The 27732-nt window shown below is 41.3% G+C and overlaps 1 protein-coding gene and 1 pseudogene across 1 annotated transcript in view; one reads left to right on the top strand and one right to left on the bottom strand.

Moving 5' to 3' along the window:
• The window catches only part of SLC9A3R1 (SLC9A3 regulator 1), a 72154-nt gene that overhangs the window by 9402 nt on the left and 35020 nt on the right, over positions 1-27732 (top strand). The gene's annotated exons all lie outside the window — the stretch shown is intronic.
• On the bottom strand, positions 16444-16824 carry LOC121921637 (annotated as a pseudogene).

Raw genomic sequence — 27732 nt, 5'->3', positions numbered from 1 at the left:
GGCCAGGGTTTGGGCAGGGTGAGATGGCAAATTATTTAGAGTACTGACAGTAAGGTGGGGAGTGGTTTGCCTGGCATCCTCTAACTTAGGTGGCTGCTTCCTGGTGCAGAGGAGGTGTCTGTCCTGTCAGTGTTGGTGTCTGTCCAGTCATCTTTTGTACGTGAAACATAGATAAGCCATCAGACAGCAAAACATGCTGGGCATGGCCAATTGATAACACTTTCCAGAAGTGGCCAGTGGGTGCTCTGACATCTTTATGTCACCTTATCTTTCTTTGGAAGACTTATTAGTGTTCCAGATTTATCATAGGCAGGATACAAACCGCTGCTTTGCGGTGGTCTGCCGCCGCCGCCGGTTAGTCCGCGGGGGAGCCGGAGCCTCCACACGGCGTGGCTCCCCTGCAGACCGAAAAAGAAGCTCCAAAATGGAGCTTCTTTTGGAGTCGCGTTTGCGACGTAGCGAGGCGCCAGGGGCACACTTGCTACGTCACAAAGGACGCGATGCGTACGGACGCTCAGCGTCCGATACGCAAAGATGGCGCCGGCCATGTAGAAGGGCCGGCGCCATCTTGTACGGACAGAGTCCGTATTAGGCCCAGGGGCATCTAGAAGAGACGCCCCTTTTTTAAAATGGGACGTCCTCCAGACGTCCCAAATGCCGGTTTGTAACCAGCCATTGTTTATTGGGTCTGTATTGTTCACTGCTCAGACATTTCTTTTGATTTGGACAGATTTACTATTTGATCCATGGATTAAGTAGCACCTCCTTGAGTAGCCATACCAGTTGAATGTCCTCTTCCTGGTTCTGGAGCTCAAGACATTGTGCTGTGCCTTTGATATGCTAATCTGTTTTGTCCTTTGCCTTTTATCATTGTTCTTTGTTGTAAATACTGTCACTGAGATCTCCAGGTGGTAACTGCCACCTGCAGTTAACATCTGAAGCAAGGCATTTGCTCAAAATATTTTGCTAATTAATCAGCAATCATAAAGAGAAAAGAAACCAAGTCTGTTGATTATAGTCTTCTGATGGAAGATGGAAGATTTGTTTTGGTTAATGCTTTTTGTTTTGTTTGTGTTTGTGGAGAGAAACTGAGTTTCTTTGTCTTAAGAGTATGTATGTGTATGTGCTGGTGCATAGACCTTAGAACAGTGGGTGCGTGGAGGCTGAAGCCCAACTGAGAGTAGAATGGGAATGTCAGCCATATTGGTAAAAAATGATCAGGCAGAGTGGACCACCAAGAATCCTATGTTATAGCTGACGATTCTCAGAAGTGTATTAAATGATGCACACACACACACATGAACAATTGGGAGCTATTGTAGTTGAGTCCTCCTATGAATAACAAAGTGCCTGTGATCCAGCTTATGCACATATATTGGGGAGTAAGCTAGATGGGATACATGGAGTTGACTTTTAGGTATACATTGTGCTTGTAAGAGTCTTCATATTTAAGAATGATTGATTGATGAAGGATGAGAGATGTAATTTACTCTGCCCCTGACTGTTCCTCATGCCTGATTTTCTGCACCTTGAACTTGGTTGATATAAATGTTTTTACATTTTCTTTCAAGAGTATTATGTGTGATTGTGTATCTTCCAACGTATTTCCACAGTTTTTGCTTTTACAGTAGTGATGTGGGGGAAGGGATGTGATAGGAGATCTTAGAAGCACCATTACATTCACTTAATAATATTTTACATATTTTTTCACTTTCCTTTTATTTTTCCTTATATTTTCTTATTTTTACATCTTATTTTCGTCATGGTTTTCATGGTAGTCAGATTATTCCCTGCTTCATTAATTTGTGGTGGTTCTTATTTTAATGGAGTGCATCCTGTTTGTTTTACTAGGAAAAAAAATATGTACCTACAAGTAGGAAAAATTAAGAATGACCTGATTCCACACCTTCAAAACACTTCTGGGATCCGTGTGTGTGTGTGTGTGTGCATTTGTAACTAGATCAGGAGAATTCTTGCCTGTGAAATAACCATGTGTATTTTCAGGGATTTCTTGCTGATTCCCTATGCATCTAGCTTAGCTGGTCTTTTGTGAAGGGAGAAGAAATTTGTGAATGAAAACTTCATTCTGTTTAGCTCAGTTGATGAATTCACAGCAGTCCCAATCGGGTTGCTTTCAATTAAGCATGCATCAGTCTTAGACAAGGCCTGCAGTCCTAACAGTTCTCTAACTGGGACTTTTATTGCTGATCTTCTTCCTAATACTATTAATAGTATTAATTACATTTACATACCATCCTTGCAAGAAGCCTATAAGAGTAGGTTAAGCTGAGAGATGGGGATTGTCCCAGAGTCACCCAGTCATTTTCATAGATGAGTGGGGATTTGAATACTGCTTTTCCTCAGAACGTGCAAACACACCAAAAACTGCCTTTACTCTCTGCTTAGAGAACTCGTGCCTTCTTTTTGATGACTAGTTTGTTGCTTAAACTGAACTGATCTGAAACTATTAGTTGTAATTTGGGGACATTAATCAAGCTTTTATGTTTTATGAAGCTTTCAGCACTGTGTTTGCTTTCAGGGTTGCAGTGCCTTGCATGCTAACTGAGGAATAAGCCCCAAAGAATTTAGTGGGATGTACCTTTGCATGGTGCAGTGGTTTTAGCATTGGACACTGGCTCTGGAGCTTGGGGTTCAAATCCCCACTGAGCCATGGAAACCCAGTGGGTGACCTTGGGCAAATCACACTCTCTCTGTCTCAGCCATGAATTTGGGTTATGCTCAGAGGAAGGCAAGGACAGACATCTTGTGAACAAATCTTGCCAAGAAATCCTTGTGGTTGCTTTGTTTTAGGGTCACTGTAAGTCAGAAATGACTTGAAGGCAGACAACAAGAACATTTTGGCAAACAACTGTTGCTCATGGTGCAAATTGTGGCTGGGGATTTTGCCATCTCCAGAAATTGTAGAAGGACAACTCTTAGTACTTCTAGGTTGTGCTGGCTGGGATTGTTGGGAGTTGCACTCTAACAACAGTTGATTCTCACCCCTGGTGTAAATGACAGAAGAAATCAGGAAATACCTTTGTTTGTTCATAGACTTAGGTAATTTTAAGCATCTGTGTCCAGAATTCCACAAATCAGCTGTGGATTAAGATTTTGTGCATGCGTGTGTTTTTCCCAAAATCCCAGAATGTGTGACACTTTTTCATGAAAGAACTGCTAGTGCGTTTGGATCATATGCACTGATCTGGTTCACCATTACTGGACCCTGACCTTAGTAGTATTTATGCCTCCCTCCTTTTAGATGGTAATACCTTTTATTCCCTTGACTTCAGAATACAGTGAGCTGGCACCTGCTATGTTTAGGAGTGGGTGGGGTGCTGGACTTCTGCCCTCAAGCCCTTCCGTCATGGCATTACTAATTGTACCTTATGCCTGATGCAGAGAGATGTTCTGATGCAACGGAACCCACTACTTTCAGAGGAATGTCTTATGTGGGCATTCTGTAGGCATACCCAGAACAGCAAAACTGAAAGTGACAAGGTGGTGGAGGATGCAGTGATGTTGCTGCACTTCCTCTAAGATGTACAGCTGTTTGAGACTATAATTGAGGGAACCTGGGGAGGGAGAAAGAAAAATCCACAGTAAGCTAATAGATCACCTGCGGTGTAACAAAACAAAACTTTGAATTCTCTAACAGTAATCTGGTAAGCCAATATTGCTGTTGGATGGATGCAAGAAATAAAATGAGTAAGGATCAGGAAGGATGTGAGAGAGAAGAAATTGGCATTCTTAAAACTTAGAGCTTCTAGGTATAAATACAAAAACATGCCTCCAATAATAATAATAATAATAATAATAATAATAATAATAATTTATAACATTATTAATATAAAAACATGCCTTGCTGGTCACTCCTAGCTGGCAGATAAATGTTTCATGTTAACTTAGCATCATTGCACACTGTAGAATTAGAGCATTATGATTCCACTTCAACTGCCAAGCTCACATCCTATGGAATTCTGGGATTTGCATTTTAGGGAGGAGCCTTTAAAATCCTTCTCTGTTGCCTTTGACTGACAAACTAACAGTCTTTTAGTCTTTGCCATGGCAGCTGAAAGGGTCATAATGCTACAGTTTTTCTTGTGAAAGGGCCCTTAAGCTCCTGGTGAAAGTACCAGGAGTAACCACATAATAGACACAAGGGGGCCTCCCAGTGGGATGTTGATGTGCTATTGTTGTGACTTGGCTTTTAATTATGAAATGATTCAGAAGAGTAGCATTTACTGTACTTTGGACTAATGAATTGAGTGTAAAGGTTTGAGCCTACCCTTTTTTATCTTACAGCTTTCTAGACCAAGCACTGAAGTTTGTGGGTGTCTTGTCTCCGTTGCAGTGGGATTCAAGCTTGATGCTTTGTGCTATTCTCTAATAACATGCCCAAATGGTGTTGGGTGCTGCCTGGGTACAAGTAGGAGGTGTTGCCAGGGGCAGTGATAGAAAACAGGACTTTGTATCCATGCTGAGCCATCACTTTCCCCCTCCTCTGCTTATGACTAAACTGTTCTGTTAACTGTTGTCCTGAATGGACTTTAACCCTAGAACATTGATGGTTCATTCCATTTGGCCACCCTGATGGCTCTGTTGTTAGGAGTGGCAGACACGGTTTTTGCTGGAATCTTTCAGCTGCTAGGATTGCTGTTCTTTGATTATATTTGGATGGTGAAATGAGAAGGGCCACTCTGCTTAAAGCCTCATGAATATGGCATAGTGACATTGGAGTGTAGTGGTTAGCATTAGGGCAAGAGATAAAGATTTATGCCCCTACACAACCAGGAACCCCACTGGGTGATCTTGCCAAAGTTACTGTCTCTCAGCATTACCTAGCTCACAGTGTTTTGTTGAATGAAGACAGGCAGTAGGGAAAAAGATCCCAATCAGATTCCTTTAAGACATGTTGGCCCACAACTCCCATCATGATTGTTGTGAATGATGGGAGTTATCACTCAAGATAGTCAGCAAAGACTGATTGCCTTGGAGAAAAAGTTTTCCCAATATGAAATATAAAAACCATGAAATTATGAGGTTGTCTCTTGTGTCTACTCATATCCGACCCCTTATATTGCTGAACTGCAACTTCCAGAAACCCATAGAACCATAACCAAAAGGGGGACTGCTGGGAACTGCAGTTCATCAACAGCTAGAGGACTGCATGATTCTCATGTCTGGTTTAAGCCAAAATCCTGATAAGGTGAAACAATGAGTTGTATTCTTTTCTGAAGTACAGATCTCTCAGTTTTATTAGAAAACATAAAATCTGTTTTAGCTGGTTCCTTCTGTTTAGGGCTTGCCTAATTGGTGTTGCTACACTGTGTTGTGGCAACAGTATCAAGTATCTAACTGAAGGCTGGAATGTTAGAAAATTCATTGTACTGTAGTCTCCTCTGTACAAACAAAACTTTATTTTGTACAGAATAAACCTGAACAGCAGGCTACTCTTAATATATAAGAAAAATAAATTATTAAGGGAGTGCATGGAAACACAGGTGCTATATGCCTTTTCTTTAAAAAATGCAGTATCTAATGTACTTTGCTTTAATTCTGATTGTAGTATTTAGGTTTTTTGCAAATATAAAACAATTGAAGGAAGTCTGGTTATGAAGAAGCAGGTGAGATATGGAGAGGGAGAAGCAGGTCCAGTTCTAAGTCTCAGACAGTGGGGTGGTCATGCCCAGAAACTGCTCCATATCAGTTTGGATAAATACACAAACCTTGGCTGCCAGATTTTAAATGCCATAATAAGTGACAAAGTCAGATGTCTGTTCATGACTGACTGGGTTATGTGAAGTAGGTCTTTATAGGTCTTCCAACCTCTTGAATGATATTCAGACTCTCATGAGACCTCAAATCTCATGGGAACCTCAAAAACAGATCTTACAATGGCAGATCAGTCATCTTGAAATAATAGTTTCACTTTGCTGATCATTCTAACTGACCAGATAGGAGAGGAGGAAGCTAGGCATCAAGCCAGCCATGTTCCCAACAGATAGACTATCAGCATTTGTAATAGGCCAGGTTGTTGTTGTTGTTGTTGTTGTTGTTGTTATTAATAACCTCCTTCAAGCTGATCCCAACTCATGGCGTCCCTGTGGATAAGACACCTCCAAGACTCCTTATTTTCTACTGCTCTGCTTAGAACAGATCCTGCAAATTCACACCCGTGACCTCTTTAATAGAGTCCAACCATCTACATGGGGCCTTCCTCTCTTTCTACAGCCCTCCATTCTTCCTATCATTATTCTTTTTCTCAGTGAGCCATGCCTTCTCATGATGTGGCCAAAATATGACCATCTCAAGTTAATCATCTTGGCTTCCAGGGAGATTTCGGACCTGATCAGTTCTAGGACCCATTAAGAGGCTAGTTTGCTGCATACTAAATGTTTGAGGGTTGATCTCTTGGAAGCCACTGTCAAATACAGGAATTTGTTGATGTATCTCCCTGTTGTGGGACTGGACCAGATTGTAAAAACCCAAATATGGAATATCCAATATAAAATAGAACACATGTGAACCCTGATACTGAGCAGTCTTTCCCTGCATATCTGAATCTCCTTCTCCAATTTTTGTTTTGGATAAATACACAGATTCAGATAAATTCATTAATCAAAGCTGCTCTGAGAGCTCCGATGTTCATCCTATAGAGCTGAGGGGGGAGTTCAGATTCTTCCCCAGCATCATGTGTTAACCATCCTTCATAAGAGAGAGGAAGCTGTTTATACTTAAAATAACTGGCTTGGAACTGAACTTTGGTTTGCAGATAGGGGAGCTATTGAGCTGGGACTTCCTCCTGAGTAATCATGGATGGAATTGAACTCTGCTTTGGTTACCTGGTGGGAAAAGGGCCAGATTTGTAAGAATTGCATCTGGCCTTGCCCTATGCCTTAGCTTCCACCCATCTCTGGAATGCAGCTCCACTCTCCTGGACAATTCCCAAATTGGAATTTGGCTTCTGTGGCAAAACACGTTTGAACGTTCGGAACTTACCTAAGTAGTCAACAGTCCTAAACCACTGTCCTGCATTTGGCTTGTGACCTTCAGCAGATGCTAAAAATATGCCATTGGAAATATGTGTCCTTCAGTCAGGGGCAATATACCCAGGGTTCTGGTTAAAATGTCAGACAGAGTGACTAGGTGACAATATGAGAATGGAAAATGTTATCCAGCTGCTGCTAGATGAACTATAGTGTACTTTTGCTGTTTTATTGCCCATGATCCCTTGGTGACAAGCCCTCTGACTTCCTGTAAGGAGTATTAGAGGAGATTATCTTAATTTAAGGCAATTCAAACCCTTATCAGGCATGTGCTTTGCCTCACCTTAGGTTAATGGCGGGTGGAGGGCTAGAATCCTCCAGGTGTGATATGACTGTGGTATAGATCTTCTTCTTGGGAAGAAATGGGTGGAAAGCAATCAGCAAGATGTTCCAAATCAGAGCCCAGGTCTGTATGGCAATGGCATATCATGGAAGAAACAGAAAAGCTGAATTTGCCCCCACTCCCATAATAAAAATAAAAAATAACTCCCCCTCCACAAAAAACCTTTCATGGGACCAATTAATGATTCTGCTGTTAATCATTCCCTTAACTGTGAAGAGTGACTTCACTTTTCTTCTTCTTCTCATAGCAAGCCTGGGAGGGGTAATGCCTTTATTTTTTTCTTCATTAAGAGTAAGGGAGAAAGGGTTTAATTCCTACAGTGATTTATGTTGCTTTCATTAATCAAAGCCCTAATGGCACGAATGCTTCATTTCTGATATTAAGTGACCACACTTATGAGAGACTTGTTTTTGCTTTTTCTAGAGTCTTGTAGAACCGAACAGAATCTTTGCTGCCAGAGTAAAGAGTATGCCCAGAGGAGAGGAAAGGAAAGGCTTGAAGAAGTCTTATGCAAACACCTTATGCTTTCTTACTTGGGAGTAAGCCTCAGTGAGCTCAGTTGGGTACCTGGGTTGGTTTTTTCAGAACTGGCCCTACCCACTCTGTTGTCTTACAGAAGGGTTAGGAACTGTGTGGTCCTCTAGATGTTGGCCTGCAGCTCCCATCAGCCATAGCCAGCATAGCCAGTGGTGAGTAATGCTGGGATCTGCAGTCCTACAACTGGAGAGCTGCAAATTTCCCACCTCCTGCTTATAGTGTATGGGTTACACAAAAAATATTTTGGAGTGCAACTTCCATGGTCCCTTACCATTAGCCATGCTAGTGGGAACTGTACACCAAAACACCTAGAGGGACAAGGTTTCCACACCTGTGACCTGCGCTGCTGGAAGTTTTGCTTTGCATAGCATCTAGCTTTTTCAGGAACTGCAGAACGTAAGAAGATGGGAGAATTGTTGAACTTTGCCTAACATGGCAAGTAGGGTTGCTTTTCATTTGGGGAAATAAGCAGTCATGCTGTATCAGGGTGGGGAAAATGTTCCTTTGGCCTCTGACCTACCCACCCCTTTTATGGAGAAAAACCAGCAATTGCCTGTCCTAGAAATCCCTAGAAGAGTGGAGTCAGTTTGAAGTCCCCCCTCTAACATGAAAACAACAACAAAAACCCAGTTTTCAAAACCAGTGGTGGATTTCTGGTCATTCCTGGGTTCCTTCTCCTATTTTTTGGCTGTTGATGCAGCCCTCTGAGGACCTTGGAGCAAAAAAAGTGGCTTCCACCATGAAAGTTGTCCACCTCAGTTTACAGCCTTTCAGGACATGTGCTGGCAGTAGGGTTGCCAGAGTGAAAACTAGAGGGGGCTACTGCATAAAGCATATTTAGAAGAGGGAATTTTGGCAGGTATTGTTTGTCTGCACATCAGATAACAAGCAACACCTGCTGAAATCCCATGTTCTAAACCAGAAGGGGTTGCCAGACTGCAAACTGGAAGCTACAGGAGTCCTCTCTAGTTTTTAATTTGGCAACTTTCTGAGAAGTAATTCCTTGTGAAATAATTTGACTTCTCAAGAGTCCCTCCCAGGTTACAACCTTTTCTCACTTAGGGTTCCTTCTTGGCCTTTTCTTTGCCAGCTCAGTCATTATTTCAATCTTCTGCCTTTATTTTATTTGGCATTTGGTCTATTCATGAAGGCCTTGTAGAGAGAAAAGAAGGAAGTTGTAACCTCAGTTCCGGATCTAAGATCTCTGTGAAACATTAAATATATAGATTATTGTATGACAGGACATTGTTTCTTCAGTCACAGAGGTGGTTTAAGGGTGTGTTTCCTTTCAGCTTGAACTGTCAATGCTAACAAGGCTCTGGCACCCAAAGGTAACTTAAAAGTCACAACTGTCAGTTGCTGTCATCCCTCAAGCAATAAGGACAGCTCTTGTCAAACCTATAAGGGGAAACTCTTACTGTGGCATTTTGAAGCAGTCTCCCACTTCAAAAAAGTTTTTCTAGGTTCCCTCGGGGTCTTTTTGAGTTGAGAGAAATGCCACAGCTTAGTACAGTGGTGGGAGTATGCGGCCTTTTAGATGTTGGACTATAATTCCTATCAGCATAGGCAGTGGTGAGGGATCATGGGAACTGCTATCCAATGACATCTGGAGGGCCACTCACTGGCCCTTCCTGCCATAGCGCATGGTGGCATTGGATCTCTTTGTGTGACTTCAGCTAAGAGCCCTGGTGGCACAGTGGTTAAATGCCTGTACTGCAGCCACTCACTCAAAACCACAAGGTTGCGAGTTAAAGACTAGCAAAAGGGCTCAAGCTTGACTCAGGCCTGTATCCTTCCGAGGTCGCTAAAATGAGTACCCAGATTGTTGGGGGCAAATTAGCTTACAGTTGTAAACCGCTTAGTCACTGCTTAGGCGGTATGAAGCGGTATATAAATGAAGCTTGTTTGTTTGTTTGTCTTCAGTTGTCATGTGAGCTGTTGTAGTTTTGTGCCTTTGCTGAGAGGAAGCTAAACTTAGTGAACCGATTGAATTTCAAAAAATAAGTAAGTTCAGAATTTGACTTTGAAACTTGATGTTTTTGAATGACATTTTTTAAAAGAAGAAAAATCATGGGGTGATCTTGTTTTGCCAAGGTGTGCAGCCTTTGGCATGGGAGAACATGATCAAAGATTACAGCAGAGCTTCATCCGTCACCTTGCTGCATGAACATACTGTATCTTGTATGGGGCCATGGCAGTTTGGCCTTGGGAGATGCGTGCTTTCTCACCTAGCTGTTTCTTCTGGCTTGGTTTGATGTGCCTGAGTTCATTGGGACATGTTAAATAATCCAGTTATGATGAGAAATACATGGAAAGTATTGTCAGGCTGTTTGTTTTTTGGTAAAACAGTATTATGGTTTATGGTACTCTCTCAACACATAGGAACTAAATCTGTGCTGGGATGAATCTTTTGATGCATTCACACTCATTTTTTTGTCCTGGGTTTGTTGTTTCCATTTTGTTTTGGGATTGCGAATCTCTTTGAGTCTTTGTAACCCCTTTGTTATTCACACATGCCATCATTTCGGGATAAAATGGAGCTGCCTCCATTCCCTTGAATGATACAGAGAGATCTGAATTGATTTGGAAGTGTATTCTCACTGCCGAAGATGCGGATTGATGCAGATATTTTGGGAAATCTTGGAAATAAACTCAGTATCAAATATCCTGGATTAAGTGTGTGTGTGTGGGGGGGGGGTTCCAGCCCCCTTCCCCCAAAGTGTATCAAGTGCATATGGGATTTGTGTGAACAACAAAGGTTCAACCCGAAGTCATCCTGGATTATTTTCGTAGTGTGAATGCGGTCTTAATTTCATACCCAATGCAGTATTGAAATTTTCTCCCCTGCAGAGCCTCATATCCTGACTTTTCCCATAATTGAACTGGAATAATTGAATTGAATTTCTTCATATCCATGTCTCCTCATTTGATTTTGCTTCATCAGTCTTCGCATTTTCCATCAGGATCTTCCTTAAATTGGAGCCTATCATATCTCCATGTTTTTGAGTGTATACTCCCAGTTGTAAGGTGCTGGATTATTGCTGAAACCTTTGAGTGTTAAGAAGGGCTGGAGTGAATTTCACAATAGTCTCTTGAGACTGATTTTTAAACGTGTGTGTGTGTGCTTTTAAATTTTATTATAGTTTTCACTTTTGGCCTCAGCTGTAGTGGAGGTTAGTAGATTGATGAACTCTGCCCCCACTCCTGCTTATGTTACAGGGTAGTTCAGATTTTGCCTTTTGTTTTCCAAAACTAGCTCTGACCATTTGGAAAAGTTATCTGAAGCTGCTGATGGTGAGAATACCCACACTGCATATCTTGTCTTCCTTTTTGATCATCTGCTTCATTTATAGCACCAAGGTCCAGTTTCTTCAAGTCTCTGATGTAGGGACAATAATTATGCCCAAAAATTTTTTTTAAGGGCAGAGCTCAGACTTGTTGGTATTATGAGTGGAGAAGAGATTTCTGAAGCTTCTCTTAGTGAGAACTCATTGAGGCATGCAAGGCTGACCCAAAACATTTTTCTGGTTGAGGCAAAGGACAAGACAGGACCCCACTCCCCACTGCATTATCTATAAAGAAGGCCACCAAACTGGTCAACTGAAACTCAAATTACCACTACAGAGGTACCCCGGGTTACGAAATTAATTCGTTCCGCCGCCGCTTTCGTAACCCGAAATACTTCGCAAGCCGAAAAACCCATAGGCGCTAATGGGGAAAAGCCGCGATTTCGTGTGAAATAGCGCCGAAAAGCACCAAAAAAATTTTCGTAACCCGAAAAAACCTTCGTAACCCGGAACAGTTTTTTTAAATGGATTTTTTTCGTAACCCGGAAATTTCGTAAGGCGGCGCATTCGTATCCCGGGGTACCACTGTATTAGCAAGATATGTCTAAGCTAACCTGCTGCCCTTCAGTAGCATAGAGGAAGCCACAAGGCATACACAGTTCAGTCCACCAACAGCTTTTTGGTGGTCCCATCCCCATAGCATCTGCTACCAGAAACAGTTTCCTCATTCTATCCAGGTGTGAGGCTAGCCTTGTATTTGTGCAGTTGGTGCTCTTGAATCCCTCAGTCTTCCTTTATGGGAATCAAGATCCCATATTAATCTTCAACATCCCTATTATGGCTGTGTCAACAACTCTGTTCATACAACTACATTTTGATGGGCTACTGTTGTGAGCTATTTGTGTAATCATTTTTGAAAATGTGGGGGCGCCTTGAGTTCAGTTAGAACTGATGCTTAAAAGTAGAAGAGTGTTCTGAGTAGAAGGAGGTGCAGTTAGCTCTGCACATTTGAGCCATACAGTGAAGTTAAACCATTCTGCAAACATATATGGTGACCAATGCTTTTGTCAGTGCTTATGTGGGGAACAGGACTTTCCTCCCAGGCTTAAAGTCCACTTTGAGTTAATGATGAGCATTCAGGTCCTGTTCAGCAGCTGGAATATTTGCATGTGTCAGAGTCCTATTTACTTTATTGGGTTGTCCTGGCCTTTATTTGCTTAACAAGCTTGAACCATTTTTCTGTCAGTGTGAGGGACAGGCAGCTTGGTCAATGGGGTGACTGAGGGCCTGAAGCCAGGAGAGTTTTATGTGTGCTCTGGATGTCTTTTTTCCACCTTGTTTTCAAAAGACAGACAGTCTGTTGACTAGTTCATTGTTTCCCAAACTTCTCATAACAAAGGGTTCTTTGAAACTGGGGGAATATCAAAGTATTTTGGGGTGTAAAAACTGTATGCCTTCAAAGGAGCCCATCTCATGTTGTATCATGACACAGGGATGGCGATTTTGCATGCAGGTAGTTCTGCCACTTCTCTGCAACAAATACTGTGATTGTAATGTGGGTATGACTATATTTCAGAGACACAGGAGAATGATCAGCAGTGGCTAACAGAAAGGAGGCATTTCTGGAGTAGAAGATAATACCCAAATATAGTAGGCAGCTCTGTGTATCTTTTAATTGTGCTTTTTCTTAAAAGAGGTTGTGGGTCACTGTCAATTTTTATGGTACAATAATTTGCCATGACATGAAGTTGGGGGACCATTTTTTTCATCCTCTTTACCTGTGACATGACCAGGTGAACTAGAGCTAACATTTTTCTTTATGAGGCAAAATGGACATATGGCTAACTTTTTGAAATGCATTAAGATGTACGATACAGAAGGGACTGCATTTCTGCTATTTATTATGCTAGATATTTTTATAATTTGGTCCTTGTCCCCCACCTGAAATTGTTTTTTTAAAAAATGTTAAAACCTTTCTGCTGATGGAAGATACACTTTTATGTACTATTTAACTGATGATTCAGTTAAGAATGATTTGGGTAGATGTCTGGCCACTGTTACTTTCTGGAGTGTCTGAACTGTACCAACATCTGGAACGGAGATGGGTAATTGTGATTTTTCAAATGCCATTTGACTGTAAATTTCAGCTTCCCTTACTATTTGCTGAACTGACTGGGGGTGGGCATTGCAATCCAGCAACATCTGGAAGGCCCCAGTTGCCCCATTTTAGAAGACAAGGCTTTTCCAAAGAAACTAGAGCAAATCTTATATATAAACCCGTAAGTTGTGAGCCTGCAAAACATGTTCTTAGTCTTCTAAAGGCAGACAGAGCATTCAGGAATTGTGCCTGCTTTGAATTCCCAGTGGCTAATTATCTGGTAGATAGTGCCTAAATACCATAAAGACACCAAATCCCTTAAGGAAGGTGAGCACTTGGATGAGAGACTGCCAAGAAATACCAGGTTTGTAGGCAGTATTTCAGAACACAGAACTGGCAAAAACACCTCTGAGTATTTCTTGCCTAAGAAAACCCATTGAGATACATTGGGTTGCCATAGGTCAACAGATGACTTCAAGGAATATACTCACAGTCATCTAGTGCTGTAAAAAGAGCTTTGTTAGAAGGATAATAGAAAAGGAATGAAAATGCCTGCATTCAGAAAAATATTTTAAGGTTAACAGAAAGCAATATTTATTGTAAACAGTCTTCTATATTTTGGGGAAAATTTGGTGAATAGTTAAAGACCTTTGGAGGTCAACTTAAATACTCTGGAAGGCACTTGTTTTTCTTCATCACTTTCTTGAAATATTTAAAACTAAGACCTGAATATGAGTCAAAGAATGATTATAAAAGTTCAGTGGGTTTGTGAACATTGTTCCAACAATACCCGCAAAATACCTCTTATTAAAAGAGTCCTGAACAGCTTACCATTGGGATTCCCAACTGAGCATCTTATCTAAGGATTTTGTGGATATCCTGACGGATGTTCAGGTGTGGACGAGTGGGTTGTGGGATCTGTAGCTGTTTCTTAGGTGACTTAAGAAACTCTTCTACAGATGAACAAGGATCATGGAAATGGAGAGGTCACATAACGAGTAGGAAACTTCTTTCAGCCTGAGGGCTGAATTCAGTTTCATGTAAATTTATGGGGACCATATTCCAGTGGTAGACACCACTGTGACAAAAGAGTGAGACCAGACTGCCAGTCTGTGCTCCAGTAAATGTCTTCCTATCAGTAATTAAGTCCTATTGTATTTCAAAAGTTGTATTTCAACTTTTTAGAATGGGGAGATAATTTTCACAAAAGCTGAGAAATCACCCAGTGATGGAATTGTGGCTATGGTAATCTTGTAAGTCTCAGAAGACATGATGGAACTCCAGGTGGTTGGGGTCCAGTCTCAGGAATTCTCTACCTCAAGTATAATTGTGTGTCTATATTCCTTATGATTAAACAGTGGCAAGATATCTTATGGCTATTTCGGAATAATATTTATAGCTTTAACATTTTCAGAGTCTTGGTATAAATAACACAGAGTATGTTTGATCACAATGTGTGTTTATTCTTTTCTTTCTTTGAATATAAGAGCAAGTTTCAGTGTTAAAGTGTACATGATGCACACAGACCTTTGTGACAAAGGAGATACCGTATTGCTAAAAATAATAAAAGAAAATATTTGAGTTTAAACTCAAAACCTTACTTTGTTCAGCCATGAATGGACACAAGATTCTGCTGAAGGCTTTGGCTGCACATGTCCCTAAAGCTAAATCAGGACAGTATCTCTTAGTTAACCTCCATTCTTAAATGAGTTCCCAGTTGTCTTGATGTCTTGCACTGTCCTTGTTTGATCTCTGTCTCAACAGTAAATGAAATCCTCTGAACTAGTGGTACTGCACATTAGCGTTTGGCCTAGAAACATTTGAGTGTCTTAACCTAGAAAAGCTGATAAGTGGACCAGAACTGCAATCATTGATCTTTTGAAAATGTCCTAGTGAAAGGAGGTGAGTGAGAAGCCACACTTAATGCTTGATGCAGTTTCCTAGAACTTCAAGCCTTCTGGTTATGTTTAGACTCCTGCCAGCATAGCCAGCATAGCTCATTCTGGTAGCAATGGTGAAATTTGTAGCCTATCACGTCTTCCTCAAGGTTGGAGGAGGCAAGCCCAAAAGAAGCAGATGGCTTTTTCTCCTTTCCTCTCCATGTCATGTGAATGGAGTAGGACCATTTCTATAGAAAAAGAGATTCTTCTGAACATGCATCATGGATGTGGACCTCCAGATATTGTTGAACTGCAACTTCCAGGTTTGACTACCCTTTCTAGGACTGTTGTAATCCAACAACATCTGAAGGGTTGCATGATTCCTGTCCCCAATGTACATGAAAGAAAGCATACAGTGAACATATTTATTGAAATACATGTTATATAGGTGTTTAATCATAACAGTGATAATGTACGAAAAAGTGACATCCATAGCTTTCAGGGATATTGTCAGTGGCTGTCTATATTAGTCTTTCCTGCCGGTGTCCTACTGACTTTAAGTTGACAGTTTATTATCCTTCCAGTGAGTCATCTCTGATAGGTCCAGAGCATGATTTGATTCTCAGTTTGGTCACTCTAGTGAGACTTAAAATTTCTTGGACCCATTTATTTCTCTTTTGACCATCCATGGCCTCCACAAAACTCTTTTCCAGCACCACATCTCAAATAAATTGATTTTGCCATGGGACAGACCACCTGAAAAGGGCGGCCTGCTGGCAGTCTAATTCCCTCCGGAGGGAAGCTGCAGCCACCAAACCATGTGGCGGTTTCTTTTAGCACCGCAGGGCAGACGTTACATAAGCGACGCATGGCGACATGCAGATGCCATGCGTCGCTTGCTTCACAATGATGGTACCTGTATGGATGGGATGCCACCATTATAGCGCCGTCGTGCTGTGCTAGGGTTAGGGACTGTGCGGTTGCCACGCGGTCCCTAACCCTAAAATCAGCACCAGCACAGCACATTTGGGCCGTCTGTTTTGACCCTTTATTTCCCCTCTTAGCTTTTTTTTAAAAATTGATTAAACATGCTTGGAACTTCATTAAACATGGATTGCACAACTTCTTTATTCTCCTCAAGAAAGCTTACGTGGCTGAAGTTTGTTGAAAGTGGTTGGATTTTTCAAGAAACGAGTTCACTAAATTGAAGAGATGGTTTGGGGGCAATATTCTCCACTTTCCCTGGTTCTTAACCTGGGGGCCAAGCTAGCTGACAGCCACCAAGGGCATGGAGGTGTACATGGTAGACAGACTGACCACCATCTGGCTCTTCATTTATCACCATTTGGAACTCCCTGGTCAGGCCCAGATCAGCTGCACATTTCTTGTCCACAATGATTAAGTGTTCAAGAAGTGCTTCATCAGAATCTTGCACTTGAGAGAGCTGAGCAATATGCTTCTTGGGGACCACTAGGAAATGTGTTAGAGCTTATGGAGAAATGTCATGGAATACAAGGCACTTCTCGTACTCGAAGATGGTTTTGGAGGGGATCTCCTTGTGGATGATCTTGCTAAAGATGGTATTTCCACCCAGCTGGGCCATCTGAGCCTTGTGGATCTTGTCGGCCATCTCGGCCTCCCTCACTCATCCCCCCCATCAGCTTTTTTCACTGTCCTGCTTTTCCATCTGTATATAGATATCTAAAATGCCATGGTATGGATAATCCTGATTTAGATGTTCAAATACATGTTTATAGTGAATGATCTTATTTATAGCTGCCCTTCCAGGATTTAATCCCTGTTTTCTGATTTCTTGACTACATTCTCCATTTTGATAAGTATGCCAAGATGTAAATACTCTTTCACCATTTCAACATTAATGCCATCAACTTTAAATTACTCAGATCTTCTGTGAACATTATTTTTATTGCCTTCATATTCAGCATGTAGAGATGCGACAGCTGGATAATGGAGAAGGTGGCTAAGGGGATAATCAATTGTTGTGCTGAGAATACCTTGGACAGCCAAAAAGACAAACAAATGGGTCCTAGAGCAAATAAAGCCTGAAATCTCCCTGGAAGCCCAGAGGATAAAGCTGAGGTTGTCGTACTTCGACCATGTCATAAGAAAGCACAAATCATTGGAAAAGACAATGTTAGAAAAGGTGAAGGATGCAGAAAGAGGAAGATGATGTGCCAGATGGATGGACTCTGTTAAGGGGGTCACAGGTATGAATTTACAGGACCCCAGCAGAACAGTGGAGCATAGGAAGTCTTGGAAATGTCTCATCCACGGGATTGCCATGAGTCAGGAGTGACTCAAAGGTGGTTAACAACAAACAATAGTCAAACAATATTGAAGGCAGATAACAATAAACAATATTCAGCTGCAATCCTGCTTTAGCACTTGCTTAACTTTTGCAGTACTCAATGCAAGCCCTTTCTATTTTCTGCTAGTGAAGATGTTATCATGTCCATATCTTGAATTACTGAAGTTTTAGCCATGAATGTTCACTCATTCTTTCATTTTCACACCATCTGAGTTTAATCCTACTTTCCATACAATATGTTTGCCTGCAAATTAAGTAGATATGGTTATAAAATGCACCCTTGCAAATTGGAAACTATTCTGTTCATCTCTGTTCTAACAATAGCCTCTTGTGCAGAGCATAGGTTATGCATCAGGACAATGCAATGTTCTGGCACACCCATTTCTTTTAGAGCAGTCCCCAATTTTCATGAGCTGTGCAGTCAAAACCATAGTCATGATCTATAATATATAGCCTGATATTCTGCTGAAATTATTTGATATGTTCCATTAGCCAATGAATGTTGGTAATATGATAGCTAGTGCTTTTCCTTTTCTAAATCCACCTAGGGCATCTAGCATTTCTTCCACTATATGTAAAATCTTGAGTTTGCTTGCATGAATGGAATTTGTATTTTTTGATTCAAAGCAAATAATGAACAACACTTGTTTCTATCTCTGTATTACATATTGGATGCTAACATTCAGTGAAATTCTAACTTTTGCAGAATGATAACCTGCAGAACATTTTAACAAGGGGTTGAAATATTATGCAAGCAAAATTATGCTTAAAATTCTGTAACACAAGCTCCAATCACATATGGAAAGAGAAATCCCAGAGGTGCAAGGAGGTTTCAGGAAAGGTAGAATCACTAGAGACCACATTGCAAACATATGATGGCTAATGGATCACACCAAAGAATTCCAACAGAAAATCAGTATGTGCTTTTTAGATTATTAAGCTTTTGATTGCATTGAACATGAAAAGCTATGGCACTCTCTCAGAGACATGGGAATCCAACTGCATATGATAGTTCTGATGAAAAACTGTACTGAGGACAAGGGGCCACTGTTAGAACAGAATTAAGAGAAACAGTAGTTCCCAATTGACAAAGAGGTCAGGCAAGGCTGTATTTTATCACCCTACTTGTTCAAAGTCTGTACAGAAAACATCATATGAAGAGCAGGTTTAAAGTTAGAAGAAGGAAGAGTGGAGACAGGAGGAAGGAAGATCAGCAATCTAAGATATGCAGATGACACCATATTACTAGCTGAAAACATTGATTTGGAACAATTGCAAGGGAGGTGAAGAAAGAAAGGGCCAAGGCAGGCTTTCTGCTTAACATTAAGAAAACAAAAATAATGACCACAGAAGACCTACATAAATACAACATAGGCAATGAGGAAATTAAAGATTTCTCATACTTTGGATCAAACATAATCAGAATGGAGCCTGCAGTCAAGAAATCAGAAGAAGGGCAATGATGAAAGACCTAGACAAGATCTTAAAGAGCAAATATATACAACTGAGCATTAAAGTTAGAATCATCCAAGCTATGGTATTCCCCATCACTATGTTTGCATGTGAGAGCTGGACAGTGAAGAGAACAAAAAAAGTAAATAAGCTCATTTCAGATATGGTACTGGAGAAGAGTCCTGAGAATACAGTGGACAACCAAAAAGACAAAACAAATAGGTCCTTGAACAGATCAAACCTGAAATACAACAACAACTGAAATGTTTTTAGCATTTGGACTATGCAATCAGCATCCACCAGTGATGTGTACTGCAGTGAATTATACTGATGAGTCAAACGATACCATGAGAAGACCTAATTTAATCCTTGCCCATCTTGTAAAATCATTCATTTCCTAAACTAGCATGTGTACTAACTGGTTACAATAACATTTAGAATGTACCGGTTTTACAACTACAGTACATAAAGGCTTTAATATTGCCCAGCAACAGAATTTGAAACCTGTGGTCATATATCTCATTACATGCCTCTTAAAACCTGGGCAGGCACAATACAGGCTTGGAGAAATCTCTGTTTTTCCTGGAACCCTGAGATCTACCAACTAGAGCAAAAGTCAAAGAACTGAAGAACTCAGAAATTTTGCTCAGGAAACAGAACTGAATGATGTTCACAGCCCTTCCACACACAAATGTACTTATGACAGTCCCAAGCTTTCTTCACTTCAGCAGCATATTTGGGAAGGAAGTCATTTTGTTGCTGCCATTGTTAAATAACCAAGAGTCAGAAACCTTTTCAGACTAATGCAAATCATCCTGACAGCCTTCTGCCTACACAAAATAGTTGTGGCAGTTGTAACTGAGTACAATCTGTTCCAGGTGGAATGAAAAGTTTTTTGGCACCTTTATGACTACAGATTTCTTTGAGCTTCAGCTTTTGTGGATTTTAATCAACTTCTTCAGATGCTTGGAAATGGGTTGGGGCAGCTCTGAAACTAATTGGGTATTAGTTGCTTTTTTGTGTATAATAATAATTTGTAATCCATTTTTTCACAAAGGAATCAACGTGGATTCCAACCATATAATTAAAAATTAAACAATTAAAAATTACAATTTAAAAACCTCAAAACCCCAACCCTCCCCCCAATCATAAAAACAGTGAGCAACCCGTAAAAAAATTTTTTTAAACTATCCAATATGAATACACTTAAATTTTGGGCAGATTAGTGCTAGGAATGAGTCTTCCGCTAGAGGAGGGTGGGACGGGGGCATACTGTACAAAGTCTCTGCTGGGGAGAAGGGCTGTAGTCTGATACTGTGGAAGTCTACAATCCGCTGCCCAGAATTTATCAGAAGCAAAACTGATAAATAGTGGGCAAAGTATTGTTTCTCCATGAAATGAGAAGTAAATGTCAGCTGTGTTTGATGTAGACTGTGGCAAAGAATACCACAGACATGACTTATGATACATGGCTTCAAATCAGATGTATATTCCTAGTTTTTTGTTTTGTTTTATCTTACTATTTACACAAAACAACAGTATTTGATTCTTTGTGTTTGGTGGAAGGTGGGGAAGAAGATTGGAGGATCATAAATCTGTTTAAAGAGGCGTGTAGGATTTAACACTTTTTTGTACTAAATTCTGGTTTTAATTTAAAGCAGGTTTTTTTGAAGTAACATTGCTTATAATGACTCTGTCTATCAACTGACAAAAATTCTAACTTTAATTAAAAGTACATTAAAAACAACTATTGCTATTAGTTCTAAATGACATCTTGATAGACCACTCTCCATTTTGCAAGGAGATTTTTCATACTAGCCAATTATAGGCTTGACTAACTGCCATTCATATGGAACTCTGGGATTTGGAGTTCAGGGAGGAACCTTCAGAATTACCAGCCATAGTGCTCCTCTGGTGCTTCTGACCAAACTACAAATCCCAGCATCCCACAGGATGCAGCCATGCCAGCTAAAGCAGAATAATAATGCTAAAATTATTATTTTTTTAATTTATTTCATTTGTAGGCCGCCTTTCTCCCTGAAGGGATCCAAGGTGGCTCACAGATTTTAAAACAATACAATAACATTTAAAACAGCTAAAATAATCTAAAAACAATATAAAATTACATTAAAATATACAGAAGTTAAAACGCATGACAAATACACATGCTCATTATAAAAACCACCGTGCCATGCTTATGTTTTAAAAGCTTGCTTAAATAAAAACGTCTTAACCTGCCGTCGAAAGGCAAGCTATAAATGTGTAGTGTGAAAGAACCTCATAACCCTTGTATTAGGGACTCTTTATTTTACTTTTACTTTTTTTGCTAGCAACTTCAGAGAGACAGTGCCAGGCACAATACGGCCTAGTTACAGCTTCACTGTTAAAATACTTAAAATAGCTACCTTGACACACTCTTTTAAGCTGGGCTGTATATTCTTCCTGCCAAAGTCCAGGGTGGTAACTTGGCATTGGAAAAGCTGCTCAGCAGGCTTGGTCTGTTCTGATTCAACAGCTTGCCTTCAAAGCCTTTTGAGTGCTTCACTAGTTTTGGGTTTCACACCTTTGACAAATCGGCTATGGAAGTGCCTGCTAAAGATCACAAGACAAGGTGTGTGTGTGTGGTTTTGTTTTGAAGGTCATAAACACCAGGTTGTTCCTAAGTGAGAACGAACTCTTCCCCCCCCCCCCCAAAGAAAAAGATAGACTTTTCCCCATCATAATGTTTAGCTAAATTTCAGGTGACTCAGCAAAGTGGAGGGCACAGCTGTTGCACCATGAGAATGTGAGCATTAGCAAGATGTTGGAGTTGAATTTGACACCAATTCTAGCTGCTCCTTTTTCATGCAAATAAGTTGGGAGACAGGAGAGCCTTTCTCGTTCGGTGGTTTTCAGTGCTTTCCCTGCAAGCACAAGAGAACTTGTTGTGAATTTCTTTTGCACATCATTCTCAAACCCCTTGTCACTTTCTGAGCACTCAAACTGCACAGCATCATGACCTGAAGCTTCCACACCTGTCTGTGTAGTCCAGCCCTACTGACCTTGTCACCTTTGCCAACCAGCTAACTTCCTGAGCCCCTTAATCTTTCCTCCTAGTATTTAAATTGCCTCTTTGTCTGGTTTGCAGCTGATGAGTTTCCATTGTGGGTGGAATAGCTGGGTGTGGGTGGTGATAAGAATGTGTTTACTATTGACTTCCACTCTGGCCTTTGAAAATCAGAAACAGGCACAGAGATATGCCTGTGCACATGCATGCACAGAAAGAGAGTGATGGAGAGAATGAATGAATTGAGGAAACTGACATCTTTCCTTGGAACATCTTAGAATTCCAGGCCTGCCTCACCTGGACGCTGGAAAACAATGTCCCTGCGAGCAATTTGAATGGTGTGATGATGGCAGGCACTATGTTTTTAATTTCATTCAAGTTGACTTATGGCAACCCTATTAATGAGAGACCTCCAGGTCACCTTGTTCTCAAGAGCCCTTCTCAGGTCTTGCAAACTCAGGGCTATGGCTTTCTTGACTATCTACCTGTGATGAGGCCTTCCCCTTTTCCTACTGCCTTCTACCTTACCAAGCATTACTAACTTTTCTAGTGAGTCATGCCTTCTCATGAGATGACCAATGTACAGTATTCTCAGTTTATTGGCTTCTAGGGGAAGTTCTGGCTTGATTTGCTCTAGGACCTTGGCCAGTGATGGTGAACCTTTTAGAGTCCGAGTGCCCAAACTGCAACCCAAAACCCACTTATTTATTGCAAAGTGCCATGTCCCTCTGGCTTTCTAGTAACAAACTCTGGCAAAGTCTGTGCTGGGGCGAGGGCTCTGAGTGCCACCTCTGGCACGCGTGCCATAGGTTCACCATCACTGACCTAGGCTCTGTTAAGTGTCCCTGGGATATTTCTTACAAAACAGTTACATCCAACAGCCTGTTGAGCTGTATCTTTTGGATCTCATCCAGGGACTGGAACTTATTAGCCACTGGGTTTTGAAGCCACTCTTCCAGGCTCTAGTTAAATTGTTGCACTTGAGGCTGGTTGCCAAGAAATATCTCTTCTTGTATGAGAAAAAACTGAAGGAAAAAAATCTGAATGCATCTGTGTACAGTTACATAATTAGCATGCTTTATGCTTGCATTAAAAAGAAATATAACTCCCTGTGTTGCTTGAGGAGAGGCACAGTTTATGTTTCTTCTTTTTTAAAAGAACTCTTTTCACAACTTCTAAATTGGCTGTTGCAACTGGACACCTGAAGTGTTTGGAAATGTTCAGAGTCCCAGCATAGGACAGGCATAAAGCGTATCCCTTAGTTCCCTATTGTACTGTGTGTAATGGATCCTTGGTGATACACAGTGAAAGCGATACCACCACGTAAGCACATCAGAGCCTGCTTACATGATAAGGAGACCCAGGGTCACTGCAAAGGCTGTTGAACTAACTGGGAATTATCTCTGGTCAACAGGAACTCCTCTGACTTGTTTACAGAGAGAGAGCACTTTCCAGAGATTAGAAGTGACAGGATGACAGGCTACCTATAACACATCACTTTGGAGGAGGAGGAGGGTAAATTGAGGGCATCAAGACGTATTTGTGAGATAGTATAATGAATGGTAATAGTGTTACCTTTTGAGATAAGGCACTAGAACCAACATGGTGTAGCTGTTTGAGTGTTGGACTAAGACTCTGGAGACCAGAGTTCAAATTCCCACTCATTTATAGAAATCCATTGGGTGATATTGGGCAAGTCACATACTCTCAGCCTCACAGAAATGCAATGGCAGTCCCTCTCTGAATAAATCTTGCAAGAAAATGCCATGATAGGTTCGCCTTAGGATCACCGTAAGTTGGGGGGGAAACTTGAAGGTACATAACAACAATTCACATCAAGTTGTTTTAAAGGAAAGATGAACAGAGCAACAGCTTACCTTTTTAAAAATAATGGGATCAGGTGCTTACACTTTTTTAAAAATGTACCCCCCCCCCCAAAAAAAATCTGCATCCATCTGACTCAAGTACTGCTATCAATGGGAAGCCATAGAACACATGTTCACCATTCTGCTTTCATTGTAAGAGTGGCACACACTGGTCTGAAGTTTGCAAAGGTTGGCATGTGTCCAGTAGGACTGAATAAACATCCTCACATTTTGTGTGCTTGATCAAAGTGTGTGCATGCATTTTACATTGTCTAATTGAGGATGTTCCATACAAATGCCCTCCCCCTCTGCATCTTGTTTGATCTTGTTCGTCTGGGCTGCAGTACAAGCTCCATTAACTATATTCTCAGGTGCAGATCATTGCGTTAGTGTGCAGTTAGCTCTGTCCATCTTTTCATTAAGTTTGATGGGCCCAGTCCTGAAAATTCAAGGTCTTGCTTTGAGAGTTTTAGGCTGGAGAATATATACATTATTAGATCCCTCCCTTCATGGGTTAAGTCGGTTTGCCTCCCTTCTTTCCCACTGAAGCAAACAGGTAGGGCTAGTTGCATTCCCAGACAGACAGCAAATCAGAAGGCAGCTTTAAACACTCAAATGGGAGCAAAGCTCTAATGTTATAGATTCTCTCCCTCCCCTAGACCTGATCAAACTAGAGGCCGAGTCTTTGAATCTATAACTTTATTGGGCCAATCCAAAGGCACACACTATGTGTTACCTTTCAAAGCACATTAGCTTTGAAAACAAGCTTGCAAAATGTGGACCAGACAAGGTAACTGTTACATGGATTTGTAATTGGTTGACTGGCCGAACCCAAAGAGTGCTCAACAATGGCTCCTTTTCATCCTGGAGAGAAGTGACCAGTGGGGTCCCACAGGGCTCTGTCCTGGGCCCAGTGTTATTCACCATCTTTATCAATGACTTGGATGACAGAATTGGAGGCATACGCATCAAATTTGCAGATGTCACCAAATTTGGACCAATAGCTAATACTCCAGAGGACAGGATCAAAATGACCTGAATAGACTAGAAAGCTGGGCCAAAGCTAACAAAATGAAATTCAACATGGAGAAATGTAAGGTACTGCACTTAGGGCGGAAAAATAAAATGCGCAGATATAGGATGGGGGACACCTGGCTGAATGAAACTACATGTGAAAGGGATCTGGGAGTCCAAGTAGACCACAGGTTGAATATGAGTTATGCAGCAGCTAAGAAGGCCAATGCAATTTTAGGCTACTTCAATAAAAGTATAGTGTCCAGATCAAGAGAAGTAATAGTGCCACTGTATTCTGCTTTGGTCAGGCCCACCTGGAATATTGTGTCCAATTCTAGGCACCACAATTCAAAAAGGACATTGAGAAACTGGAGCATATCCAAAGGAGGGCGACTAAAATGGTGAAGGGTCTGGAAACCATGCCCTATGAGGAACGACCTAGGGAGCTGGGGATGTTTAGCCTGGAGAAGAGAGGGTTAAGAGGTGATATGACAGCCCTGTTTAAATATTTGAAGGGATGTCATATTGAGGAGGGAGCAAACTTGGTGTTTTTTTTTGCTGCTCCAGAGAACAGACCTGGAACAATGGATGCAAGCTACAGGAAGAGAGATTCCACCTCAACATTAGGAGGAACTTCCTGAAAGTAAGGGCTGTTCGACAGTGGAACACACTCCCTCAGAGTGTAGTGGAATTTCCTTCCCTGGAGGTCTTTAAACAGAGGCTGGATGGCCATCTGTTGGGGATGCTTTGATAGAGATTTCCTGCATGGCAGGGGGTTGGAATGGATGGCCCTTGCAGTCTCTTCCAACTCTATGATTCTATGGCGGGATTCAGACCACTCAAAAGGGAGGTCTCCCGCCGCCCTCATTTGTTGTGTGAGGGAGCCGCAGCAGACAAACCGCGTGGCTCCCTCGTGCAACAAAAAGAAGCTGCAAAAAGCGGCTTCTTTATGTGGCGCCATTATGATGCCGCAAGGCACCAATGGCGCACTTGCAGCGTCATCAAGGCACCAAGACGTGCGGATGCTAGGTGTTCATCACATCAAAATGGCAGCGCCCATATGTATAGGGTGCTGCCATTTTTACGCCCTCGTTACGTGCGAAGGGCGAGGCGCATCAGGAAGCACTGCCCCTCGCACGTAACGACGGTGCCCGATAGGGCCTGTCTATACAGCGCCTATGATTCTATGATCAGGCAAAGAAACTAAAAATAATGGTTGGGAGCAAAAGTGATGATGTCAGTCTCACAAGTCTGTGTTTTGCTTCAGATGGTTGCTTAGGTGTTGTATAAGATAGTCTTGAGGAAAGGGTGATGCAGACAGAGAACACCCCCCAATTGTTATTAAGGCTTGAAATGAAGACAGTAGAAAAAAATATAGTAAAATTTTCTTCTCGTGCGGTAAGATTTTCTCCATATTTGCCTGATGAAGATGCCTCAGTGATTTGAATGCTGGTATGATGCATTTATGCCCTGTGGTTGGCATACTCAGCCTTTCTGAATGAACAGTTCTGTCTGAACTTAGTATGGGCCATTTACCAAAAAGGGAGGAGCAGAGGAGAAGGTAGAGTTGTGGGAATAAAGGTTGAATGGAACTAGAGCCCCCACTTAATATGTTGCAAAGCATCCCAGCAAGGGAAGAAGGTGGAAGCATCTGGTTAACAGACACCAAATGAAACTAAAGTTGGCTCCTTGGTCCACGAGCTTCAGATCTGCAAATATGATCATCTGTGAACCATCACACCCCATATTATTAACAGGCAGCAATGTGAACATCAACCTGTGAAAGCATGTGCATGCATGTTGACCCACTTAATAGTATGAGGTGCAAACATTTGCATTTTTTTTGCATGTGCCGGGGGGTCCTGGAACCAACCCCCCATGGTTCCAAAGGGTCTACTGTAAATTCAAATGAACAGCAATACTATCTAGCACTTGGAAACAGTACTAAGAAGTTGGTGTGTCCACTGGCTTCTATCTTACTTAGGTAGTGGATCAATTCTGCATTTTAGTCTGATCTTGAAATGAGTTTTCCAAACTAATTTACTTAGAGTAAAATCTAGAGGATGTTCACCATTCTACTGGTGAGGAAATAACCAGCCATCTCTGCCTTTTAGCAGGAACTCTCATGATCCTAGTGAGAATATTCATCCCAAACTGAAGAGGATTGTTGTCTCTAATAGCTTGGAAGTAGTTTTGGATCCCAACATTTTCCTGGATGGCTTTGTGAAACAATGATCAGCCTTTCTAGAAATCAATATCTGATGAGGTGATCTTGCTTTCCAAGCTGTCATCATGCAGGTTCAAGCAAGCATTCATGAGAGTCAGGGCAACCAAGCTTTTGGTAAACCCTCTCTGGGAAAATCCATTGGTCTCCCTCCCTGTTTCAGACCAAAAGTTTCTTCTTTTACATCTGAAGTGGGCATTTAATAGTCATTTTTGCTAATTTTTATTCTATTAAGCAAGTGTGGCCCCACTAAAAGGCAGAATAATAATTGAGTATGTATGTTTCTGAGAACTTTTAGAAATTAAATGGCAGAAGGGAGGGACCAAAACCATGCTATCCAATAGAGGAATTCTATAGGACACAGGGAAGGGAAAATGTGGAGTAGATAGACTCTATAGATTGATTATATTGGGGTGGGGTGGAGTGGAGTGGGGATGCCAACCTGAAGTGGGCCCTGAAGCTGACATTCTTTTTTGGTGGCCACATCATAGCATTGTAAAAATTACAATTTGCAGTAGTGTGCATAATGTATTGCACTACACCAGTGGTTCTCAAAATTTTATTCTCCAGATGTTTTGGACTTCAACTCCCAGAATTCCTGACTGTTG

Source organism: Sceloporus undulatus, chromosome 2 (assembly GCF_019175285.1).
Source record: "Sceloporus undulatus isolate JIND9_A2432 ecotype Alabama chromosome 2, SceUnd_v1.1, whole genome shotgun sequence".
In the NCBI taxonomy this organism is placed as follows: domain Eukaryota; kingdom Metazoa; phylum Chordata; class Lepidosauria; order Squamata; family Phrynosomatidae; genus Sceloporus; species Sceloporus undulatus.
The sequence above is the reverse complement of the archived record's forward strand: the minus strand, read 5'-3'. Positions and strand labels throughout refer to the sequence as shown.